The sequence below is a fragment of the Medicago sativa genome, chromosome 3, assembly GCF_051527215.1.
Source record: "Medicago sativa cultivar Bolivia chromosome 3, Bolivia_mono, whole genome shotgun sequence".
NCBI classification, from domain to species: domain Eukaryota; kingdom Viridiplantae; phylum Streptophyta; class Magnoliopsida; order Fabales; family Fabaceae; genus Medicago; species Medicago sativa.
The window spans coordinates 66,825,083-66,837,858 of record NC_140751.1 but is presented as its reverse complement, the minus strand read 5'-3'; positions in this window follow the sequence as shown (position 1 = coordinate 66,837,858).

Here is a 12,776-nt window from a genome sequence, read left to right as displayed (position 1 = left end):
ATGGGTGTGAATGCAATCATCTTTCGGCCCTCTAGACTGTTGTGATTTGTTGTTGTTCTTCTTCTTCAATTTATTTCAAACAAAAGGAGTAAAAGCCTTATCCGCATGACCATCATCCACATAATTTTAATCCTCCTTGTCTATCCGAGCATGATCAATAGAGGAGGTATCCCCCAAAACGTCTTTAAAATTGCAACACTTCTTAAAGCAGCATCACTATAGATAGAATCAATGTTGGTGTCTTTTGGTACTGCTAGTGCTACCAACATCTCAGCATTCCTATCCATCAGATTACTATGGTGAACATTTTTAACAGGACAAATGGATGAGTTTTCCACTGGGTGGAAAGTTAAATCATTCTCTAAAGAAGGATCATTCATCATCAGTAAGGTCTCCCCAAGACTTTGGCAGAATGACCACACTGTTCAGAGCTGCAGCAGAAGAAGCAGCTGCAGTTTCCAATCCAATTTCACAGGTTCTAAGCAGGAAAAACAGGAAGCTTATCACTTGTTAGAGAGATGTGATTGGTAGTGATAGGCTGTGGCAAAGGCCTAATTTCCCAATCACCATTAACAGTTTCTGCTGCATGGGAACTGTCTTCATTTAGTATAGCAAATGAATTATGAAGAGCCAATGAAGGATCCTCAACCTGATCCTGAATAATGTATTCCCATTGGCTCCTTCCTTTTTAATGCTATCATTATGAGACAAGCTTCCTCCAAATTCCTTGTCAATATTCTCATTAATAGTGGTGGTGATGTTAGCAACATCAGCATCCTCAATGTGGTGAATCTCATGAGATGTCTCAGGTTGCATGCCTCCCAATATACCTGCTGTAGTGGGTCTTGTTTGTGTTATAACAGTTTAAGCTTTCTTGTGCACCTTAGCCTCATCAATGCCTTCTTTAATATTCATAGGACTTAATTTCTTGCAATTTTGAAGAGTATTGTGAAAGTAACTCAAAATTGGAGTTTTGAATTTGTCAAAATCGGGGCCCGAATGGTGCTGTCCGGGGCCTGAATTTGAGTGCTGTTTTTCAGCCTGTTGGTACGTGAAAAATTGGTGGCCGAATGGAGGAATTCGGGGCCTGAATTTGCCAGCAGAAAATATAACATAATCATATTTTTGGGCTGAGATTTGTTCCAATTTTATGAGAGATACTTTTACTATAAATATAGACTTTGTATCAGAGTAAACCTTGAGATAGAGGGGGTTGAAACAAGGGTTTAGAAGTCAACAAAAAAACTAAGGTTTGTATGGAGTTTGCTCTTGGCAACAAACACTAGGGTTGGAGTTGATTCACCTTGGTAAACACTATTATGATTGAGTCTCTTGGTCACGGGAAGAGATTGGGAATTTGGGTAGAATTAGGAGGGAGACTTATTCTTGTAACCCATTGATATCTCTTTTGAAAAGTTACTCATCATTATAGTGGAACGGAAGGCTGCTCTCTCCCCCAGATTAGGTCAGTTTTGGACTGAACTGGGTAAACAAATTGCGTGTGTTCCCTCTTTCTTTCTCTCGTTGTTTTCTACTTTTGGATTTTGTTTATAACTTCCATACACTTTGTTTGGTTGCTTGATTATTACTTGCTCCACACATCAAGTATTTATTGGTGTGATTTTTCATCTAATTCACAACAATAGGCGCCCACTGTGGGGCAAGAGTCAAAGGATAATCAAGTACCATGAATTCAAAGTGGGATATCGAGAAGTTTACCGGAGATAATAATTTTGGGAGGATGAAGAAGGTGATGTTTCTCACCTTTGGTGCTATGCTCTAGTGGTGAGCAAGGGATTTCTTCATGAATACGGAAGGCATTTCGGAGGTTGAAGAATGTATAGCACGGCTTGCGGGATTACCCTAAGAGGCCAAGGGTGATTGGATGCAAGGAGATCTTCGAGGAAGCGGGAGATGTTCTGTGTTGAAGAGGTTATGGTGGATACTTATGGAAACTACCTAAAATTCCTAGTGTAGTTGGGTACATGGACCTTCGAGAAGGCGGAAGACATTTTGATGGCTGAAGGTTAAGGTGTAGACTTGTGGAACTACCTAACATTTCTTGTGTAGTTGGATGCAAGAATCTTCAAAAGGGCGGAATGCATTCCGATGGTTGAAGAGGTTGGGTGTAAATTTGTGGAGCTACATGGTGTAGTGGGAAGCAAGGGAAATTTCAGCATGGTGGTTGATGTTCAATTGGCATCATCGCTAATTTAGAGTCAAGGTGGAGATTGTTGTGAAAGTGACTCAAAATTAGAGCTTTGAATTTGTCAAAATCGGGGTCCGAATGGTGCTGTCCGAAACCCGAATTTGAGTGCTGTTTTTCAGCCGGTTGGTACGTGAAAAAGGTGGCCGAATGGAGGAATTCGGGGCCCGAATTTGCCAGCAGGTAATATAACAGAATCATATCTTTGGGATGAGAATTGTTCCAATTTTATGAGGGATACTTTTACTATAAATATAGACTTTGTATCATAGTAAACCTTGAGATAGAAGGGGCTGAAACAAGGGTTTAGAAGTCAACAAGAAAACTAGGGTTTGTATAGAGTTTGCTCTTGGCAACAAACACTAGGGTTGTGGTTGATTCACCTTGGGAAACACTATTAGGATTGAGTCTCTTGGTCACGGGAAGAGATTGGGACTTTGGGTAGAATTAGGCGGGAGACTTATTCTTGTAACCCATTGATATCTCTTTTGTAAAGTTACTCATCATTATAGTGGAACGGAGGGCTGCTCTCTCCCCCAAATTAGGTCAGTTTTGGACCGAACTAGGTAAACAAATTTTGTATGTTCTCTCTTTCTTTCTCTCATTGTTTTCTACTTTTGGCTTGTGTTTATAAATTCCATACACTTTGTTTGGTTGCTTGATTATTACGTGCTCCACACATCAAGTATTTATTGGTGTGATTTTTCATCGAATTCACAACAAAAAATATGGCCTAACATCTTACAATGAGCACAATAGGGTGGTTGTTGTTGAAATATTTATTATTTAGTATTATTTATTTTCTTGTTTAAGAAGTCATTATATTACTCCTAAAATAAAGGAGTTGACTTTGTATTTCTCTCCTATAAAATGAGCCCTTTTTTCCTTCATAATAATATAACAGGACATTATCACCCATATGCTTTTCTATAATTGTTTTTCATATTCAATAGCAACTGGAAAAGCATGGCCCTCCCTCTCCACCACCGATTCAAACAACCTCCCTGACAAATCCACATCCACTAAGACAATAGCATACAATCCAAATAACCTATCTTGTGTAGCTTCATCAATGGTCAAAGGAGTACCTATTCCTGAAGCAATCTCATAGAGGGTTTTCTTCCTCCAATACTCCTGAGGGAGATGCATTAACCTAACCCATATCTGAGCATGTGTTTGAACTTGGTGTTGTGGGGTGAAATCCTTGGTCCAACAATAAAATCTTAGTATGCCAGGCTTCAGATTTACGACTCTAAGGGCCATCATTTTGCGCATGTCTTCAATAGAATGGAGCTTGAATTCGAAAAATCCTTTTCCTAAGGGAATAACTAATAAGTTTTTGAGACTTGGCCACAAATCACATAGTTTGAGCTTCAAAACTTTAGTCGTCAATGGCGGATCCCCTTTGTGTAAAGTCAATGAAGATTACTCCTACAAGCTTCAAGTCCATATTCATATTCATACTGAGATATCTTCACACTAACAGTGTCACCAATGTAGACTTTGGGTGGTAAATTGTTCAAATGAATGTCACGGGACACAGATAGAGCTTGCGCGAACGTTTTAGTGGACAAACCATTAAAACAACCTAATACGAGACAACTACTCACCGAGGCCTCGCCAGAGGTTGGTGGAATCGCCAGAAAAACGGTAACGGAGAAGCAGCGAGTGACGGAGAATAGGAGGAGTCCACCGAAAAACCAGAGATCCAACCGATATCGCAGCCGCAGGATCTAAAGCAAAGGGATTTCCATATCTAACACCTGAAGAGATCGATGAATCCAAACTGAAACCGAAACTTGAGCTAAGATGAGAAGAAACTCCGATCCAAGAATATGTTTCGGATGAGTGCGATCCGATCCAAAAAGAGCATCGAACAAACAAGATTAGTGTAAGAACCAGAGGAAAACAAAGAGAAATGTCACCGGAGTAGTTTTTCCCAAGCTGTTACGGCTGCCAGAAGATGGCAGTTGCGGTGGAATAAGGACAGTTACGGTGGAGAGAGAACAAAGCGTTCTCTGCTCTTTTTTTTTTCAATGCATAAAAAAATACCGGTGCAATCATGTTTTTGATAACACTAGATTTCGCCTAAAATATTAGGTTGCTATGTTAAATAAACGGGTCTTGAGCCAAGACATTGCCCTTACCTATTTTGTTAAATTGTGTGAATTGAAGAATCAACTGTTTTGTCAAATAGTGACAAAGAGAGAATTGACATTTGATTGTATTTCTTTGATTGTTGATATCATTTGTGTTGTTCCTCTCAAGTTGGAAGTGTTATGAACATCTTCTAACTTGTTGGGGGATATTATAGAGATATTAGAAGTAAGTTATAAATTAGGTTAAACCAGGTAGGAGTTAGTTGGATGAATGAATGAGTTTGATGTTTTGGAGCTGATTTCATGTTGATTTTCCGTGTTTTTGTCGATGATCAGTTTCTGATTTCATATTCATTGCAATACCTTTCTCGGTTTGATTCGTCTCATTTCTTGTTGAATTTCGACTCAATTTTTTTCCCTGGTTCAGTGTCAATTTTATCATTTTAAAAAAACTTGGAGCATGTCGATTTATGAATCCATTATTTTGTGATGAGCGCATTTTTCTTTTGTTCAAAGGTCCACAACATGAAATTTTCTTGCAAGAGAAGTTGTTTGCTTTAACCAGCTTCATGTGCTCATCGATAAAATTCTCATATTGATGAATGATTCTGATTCTTTTTAAATGAAAATAAGGTTCATAAGATTCCCAGCAATAAGGATTTGAGAGGAACTATGTTATTGGATAATATGATGATGAGTCAAGATAGTTTTCACAATTCTTTTGCGAAAGGTTCTCATTGAAGACAGTTTTGAATACTTCCGTTTATTGGATTGTTTTTGGTTTATGATCTGGTTAGGCATATATGTATCTTCCATGAATTATTAGTTTTTAAACTTTTTTTAGCCTTTGCCTCTGGATTTGTGTTTCTGCTAAGTGTTTAATGGTTAATTTTTTGCCTTATGTCTTTGATGAGTTCAACTTCTGCCTTGTGATAGGTAATCATTGATTACATTGACATTTGGTTGTTGATATCATTTGTGTTGTTGATTCCAAATTGGAAGTGTTGAAAAGATATTCCAACTTGTTGGGACTCGTTAAAAGTCTCATATCGGATAAAAGATGACTTGAACATATGTTTATGAGTGGGGGAAATCTTTACCTTACAAGCCGGTTTTGTGGGGTTTTGTTTGGTCTAACCACGATTTCTAAGATTGTATCAGAGTTTCTTTAAAGATCTATTGGGTTACCTGCTATCAGGTTTCCTCTATTGGACCACCCACCATTTATGTCCATGAACCAAGTTAAATAGTGCTGATCGTGATTGGGTGTGTTAAAGAGTCTCAGAGCCCCACATCGGACAAAAGATGACATGAACATACGTTTATATATGGAGTCAATCCTAATGATAGGAGCTTACACATTTTAAATATGGAGAAGTGAGGTGTCCGAGGTTCGAATCCAAACCCTTTGCATATATTATGCGTTGTCGCTACCAACTGAGTTAAACTCACGGGGACAAGTCATTCTCATTCTATCATTTGATGTAATGAACTTTCGCATAACAATACAAAATTTATTTTTAGTTTGAACAATATTTTCTCTTTTTTCCATAGCCTCTCAAGATTCCTACCATTGCAAACCCTTGTAATACTCTTAAGCAATCTAATTCCTTATAATTTAAACCATAAAATCATCCGGTGAACAACCAATGGTAGAAAAAGCTTCACAAGGAAATAATTATTCTATATTTGAGGTAACTACTTACGACAATAAACATAATAGAAAAAACTTGAATCATAAAATAAAGCATATGCACTAATTAAAAAATTTCTAAGATGATATTGATTTTAGGTTCTATATATAAGCAACCACAAATTTTTATAAAAGAAAAAGACAGGCATATGATTGTTTGTTACCTTAATTCCGGCAATTTCAGCGCATGTTCAATTATCTAGTATGAACAATCTTCCTGCTCTTTCTTCAATCTGCAGTAGCTAGTATCAAGAGAACAATAAGTCAATATTCACCAAACAAAAGCAGCAGAAACTATACAAGTGTTATTGATTCTAGGTTATGAGGTAATTGTTATTACTACATGAATTAATAAAACATAAATTTGTCCATGAGGAATTTGTTATTTACCTTAATTCCAGCACCTTTTACGCATGCTCAAGTCGTATGAACAATCTTCCAATCAAGTTCTGCAGCAAACAAAAGCAGCTGAACTTTTTTATTTCTTTTTTGATTTCTTACAACTGATCATATATGTCTTGTACCGACAAATTTATACTCCAAATAGAAGAAGGGATGGAATAAAGTAAAATAGGAGTACTATAAGCAACCTCCTTAGAACTTTTATTACCAAACGTAAAGTACATTAGTTCGGTGATGATAGCCAAGTTAAGTATCTATTTTTTATTTTTTGAAAAGAAACTTAATCAATTGAGAAGAAAAGAATCCAAATACGTTTGGTGAACATTATGGTCTGGGAATTCCTCTATCGTATTCTCAAAAGGGGAACGAATATAAATTGAGTTTAGATGGTCGTCACCAAGGTTTTAAATAACTTCATGATTGTGTTAAGGTTGTCTTGCGTTAAGGTCACAAGACCAAATAAATAGTGTTTGGACACACACACATAAAAAGATTATCATTAAAATATTCAATCATTTTTCTATCAATTTTTTACTTTATTATTAAAAAAATAGTACTTCATTATGTGTGTGACCAAACACTATGCATTTAGTCTTGTGACTATATTAGAATTCCTCGCCTATTTTTATCCTTGATTTAAACTATCTTTTTTTACTATTATATCATGTAATAATATTATTTTAGATTTTAATTAAAAAATTAAATCTCATTAAAATATGAAATATCTCCCTATAATAAGAATAATATTATCATTTTTATATATGAAGGAGCTTGAGATTTTGAGCTGAATTTTTTATAATTTCAGTTATACCCTAAACAAATTTTCCTCTATATTAATGTTATATTGTTTGTGGTATTAAAAAGGATAAGAATTTCTATTATATTTGTTAAATTATTGTTGTAATTGAAAAAGATAAACATGGTGTTTTGGGTTTGTTACAATTTAAAAGTCACAAATATTTGTGCTTATAATTTTTTAATCAAAATCAAAATTTCATTAAAAATACCGATGATAATTTACATGTGTTAGTGTAAATAAAAGAGAGGAAAGACGAGCGTCTTTTCATCAGTAAATATAATAATTACAACTTTACAACATTGTACAAGAATTTGTTAAAAAAAAAAACATTGTACAAGAAAATATATTTATGCTATATATAAAGAAAATAACATGTTTTGCCTCTTTTGTACTGACTTTTTATCTTTTCAAAATTATCTTTAACTTTACAAAGAAAACATATAACTAATAAATAAAAGAAAATTGAAATATTAAAATAAAATTGTAACAAACACGATATGAGTTTATATATGTTCAAATTGTTTCCTTTATCTTTAAAACGTGTAAAAAACTTACCTTTTGATTATCCCAATTATATCCTTAAACAATTTTTTCTATAATAAAGATTGTTGTTGGTGTTATTAAGGAAAAAAATAAGAATTAAGATTATATTTTTTTTGTTATATTGTAGGTGTCATTGAAATAAATAATCGTGGTTAGTTTGATTTGCTATAATTTTAAAGCAACAAACATTTGTCCTCGTGAGCTTAGCTCAGTTGGTTTGGACAATGCATAATATATGCAAGGTACGAGGTTTAAACCCCGACCATTACAAAAAAAAACAACAAACATTTATATTTTTAGTTTTAATCAAATTCAAAATTTCATAAAAAAACACCCTACTTCCTCAAAAAAAAAAAAACTTCATAATTTTCAAACCTTAGTGCAACAAAAAGAGCATAAATGTGTCCGTCATTTCGCCGGTAGCAGATTGAAGGAATTTAAGGTATACGGTTGGCTCCTCATCATCATCCCATTCTCTATTATTTCTTATAAACGACATTCAATTATTGGCTTCCGTAAGTGTTTTGATGTCGTGTTGGCATTTTGTCATAGTCATAATGATCCTTTTGCTGTGATCTTTCTTCTCTAATTGAAAATAGGTAAAAACGATAATAGTGACTACCTTAACACCTAAAATCTCGACTATGTTAGTCGTCACATGTTGTTTGTTTTATGGACTGAAACATTATTCCTAAAAACAACATACCCAGAAATATAAAGACGAGAGTTTTATTCTTATGTATTTTTTTTTTTTTTGTAAATACTGTTGGACACACTCTTGAATACTCCTATGAAAATTGAAAGTTATTTTCTTTTTAAAAATAAAAGTATATAAAATTTCATGGGAACCCATTTTCCTATCCTTTAACTTGGGAATAATTTCATGGAAATATTGGTTGTTATGAGAAGTTATTTTATTCCTAAAAGTTTTTGATATGCTAAACAATAATTTCTCAATCTTGTAACAAACATGGGTATACTCACTTATTCCTTACCTATGTATTCCTAGAATGTAAATCTTAAACTTAAAACAAACATCCCTTCAGAATCTTCTCATGTAAAAAGAGCTAGGTCTAGATACATTTGTGAGTACTCGGCCTTGTGAAAAATATTCTCGGCGGTGACACAATCACATATATAGACTTTATTTAGAGGGACCCAGTATAATATAAAATAAGTAAAAAATTTATAATATATACTTTTCTTAGATAAAATACAATTTAAAGCAAAGAAGAGAAAATAAAAAGCGACAATTAACTTTTTTCTTATATTTTTTTAGGCAAATAGAAAATATATTAAATAAAAAGAAAGAGATACACAGATTGGGGACATAAGACCTGGCCTAGAAATAATCAAATGGGAATACATCGTGAAAATCAGTCCAAGTGGATTAACTCTAATCTATTATAACAAAAATTCACTAATCACAGGCGTAACTCGACAAACCCACATATGAGTACGAAATATGGCGAATGGATTGACCGTCAACACGGTATCAAAATTCAAGTGTCAATAGCTCCCTAATTAACAGCAAACCATAAAAAGCTATTTCGAGCAATACAGTGCGTAAGAACTCATATCGAGGGATAAGTCCAATACGTTAGTAACCAGACCCTTTCGGGTTAAAGGAACCAGACCCTTTTGGGTTTTTGAATAACAACATACCCTTTTGGGTTATAACAAAACCATACACTTTCAAGTTTTTTGAGTCACAAGCAAAATGAGTACAAGTCTAAATCACCCGATCTCGTATCGAACAACAAACAAGAAATGTACACGAACAATACACACACAAAAAAACAACGACAACGCCTCAATGACAATTCATAGCTCCGCCCCTGATCCGGTACAGGATATTCATTTTGAATCCTAAAATGCCCTTAGTCTTAAATGCTCTTAGTCCTAAAATGACTAAAATACTATTCTTGTCTAAAAATTCACTAACTCCAAATCAAACACACAAACAAATAATTAAACACATATAATAAATAAATAAATAAATAATCCTGGAGAAAAACAGGGTGTTACACGTAACAAGGTTAGAAAAAGAATGATTCTAAATATAGTTATGACAACCATCATACTATCCATTTCAACCATCCTCATAGATAGCAAGGTCTCATTTATTAATGTGTTTCTTCGTAATACCATATCTCTTGTGGTACTGTGCAATGCATGCTTGAGTTCTCAATTTTTATCACGTTTCCACTACCTCAAATTATCTAAAAACTTTCATGAAAAGCGACAATTAACTTATCTATCTATCTATATCTATATATATCTTTGAATTTGAAGCTTGAGCTATTCTTATGCAAGAGTTGTGATGATGTAGCATGCCTATATGAGCTTCAATTTCTCATTTTCTATTGAAACCTTGCTACCCTCTCTTAACTATCACCCTTATTCACTATTATTTATTTTCCACTAAATCAATTTAATGTATGCATATATGGGATTTTGATCAATGCTCTCAACTTTTATTATAAAACCCATTGCCATTCTTTTGACCTATGCATAAATATATCTCTATATTATACATGTATTCTAAACTACACTTTGCTTACATGTCACCTCACCAATGTCCCCCTTTCTAACTAATTTTCTAAGCATTCACCATGTGGCTCTCTCTTTTCTTTTTCTCTATTTTCCATCTATTTATTACTCCCTCCGTTTCAAAATGAGTGTCGCTTTAGTCAAAAAAATTTGTTTCAAAATGAGTGTCGCTTTCAGTTTCCAATGCAATAATAACTTTTTCTTTTCAATTATACCCTCCAATTATTACTCTGCACACTACTCCCAAAGTATTACTTTTAAAACTAACTAATAGTTAATAAGGATAATTTGGTAAAATAACCATTCTCTTTCTCTTAATCATTGCATTTCTTAATATGTGTGTAAACACCTAAAACGACACTCATTTTGAAACGGAGGGAGTACTAAATATTTAGATATGTTCATTCTTATAATAATTCTTAAATATGTAACATATAATTGGGTGAGCTTTGTAACTCCTTCCACTATCCATTAATTAAGGGAATATGATAATAATAATAATAATAATAATAATAATAATAATAATAATAATAATAATAATAATAATAATAAAACTATATTTAAAAGTATAGTTAAAAAGGTGTGGTTATTTGATTATATGGTACGTATGGTACTTTTTTTTTTTTGACAAATGTCTTTTATCAATATTTCTTTTTTGATGAGTTAGTACAATAGAGATGTGGCTCTTTTGTTTTAGTTTTTTTCATCTGCCATTTACAAATTTATTTATTATATATAGAAGTTCAACACATAGCCAAATAACTTAATTATTAATTTATATAACAATAAAATATATATTTTCTACTTAAAAAAATGATATAACGTGTACAAAAAAAAAAAGAGATATCTTAACCTTTTTTTTTTTTGAGACAATAATATATAGTATAAAAAGAAAAAGAAATAAGTGTGATTGATTAAATCAATTAAAATATTAATTACAGTCACTACAATTTTTCCCTAGAAAAACAACACACAATTATTTTCGGTCCTTTCTTTTTCAATTATGATGAAAACCATTAACAATACTTAAAAACTAATTTTTGTGTCTTTTCATATATTCCTAAACATAAAAGCATAGCCATAAAAAAATAAATTGTTCAATTCTCATTGGAAAGAAACGTCTATGAATCTTAGATTATGAAAACACTCCATGATTGTCTAATTACACCATCATAATTGAATTTGCTCCTTAACATTCCTTCAAATGTAACTTACAAAGTTGAAAAGTTTAGTGCTTAATTTTTCACATTCACCCTCACCCTTTATAGCCACCACTTACCAAGACATTCATTTTCTACCCATTCCCACACATTTGACAATTACACTCATTCCTTGAGTAATGATACTATCATATTCATATGTACAAAAGTTATTTGTATATTGTTCATTTGCACTAAAATCATTGTATATATATTCATTATTTTTTCAGGTTGAGAGAAATAACTTCACCATAGATATGCTGCTAATATATGAAAAGTTATTCCTAATTCCTCTTATAACCATTATTCAGTCAAAACTGATCTTTAACTTTTTTTTGACAGGTACTGAATTCATATGTACAAAAGTTATTTGTATATTATTCATCTGCACTAAAGTCATTGTATTCATTATTTTTTCAGGTTGAGAGAAATAAATTTATACAAAGATATGATGCTAATATACGAAAAGGTATTCCTAATTCCTCTTATAACCATTATTCAATCAAAACTGATCTTTCACTTTCTTCTTTTACAGGTACTGGATTTTGACTTAAGTTGTAAATATTCTCACAATTTTTTATTCTCTTTTATCAAATGGTACTAAAAACAATCTCACATATATTAACAACACGCTTTGTTGACAATTGAAAATAAAAAATTATAGAGCTAAATGGTAATTGCTAATTGCCAATTTTGCATTTATTTTATAAAAAATGTTAAATTTAGAAATCAAGCATGAACATGGAAGTTCAATGGAGAATGAAAAAAATAGTGATGTTTTTATTTTTTAAAAAAGTTAAAATATTGGGTATTATTTACACTTTAATATTAGCGGACTTATTCAAACATAGGTTTGTTAAGATTCATATTACAGCATTTATCCTCTCTAAGAACAGTTCAAAATCGTTGCCAGAACCCTGAAAAACGTTGCCTAAGAGTATAGGCGACGTTTTTCAAGTGACTTCTATGCGAGCGTCGCCTATTATCTAAGGGGACGCTTTTCTTCGTCTTTGGGCACACTTTTGATAAGCGTCGCCTAAACTAAAGTGAATAGGGGACGTTTTTCCTATACTTTTGAGGCAACGTTTTTAAGTGATGCCTTAAGGTGAAACTATTTGCTGCCTCAAAAAACGTACCCGTAGGATAAAGGCAACGGTTCGAAAGCGGTGCAAAAAGAAATGTTTACAAAAAATTTGCAGTTATATAGCTGCAATTGCTTTCCCTACCGTATTTCCAAATTTAGGAAGTCTACATGAACTATCAACGAAAAAAATATCACAAA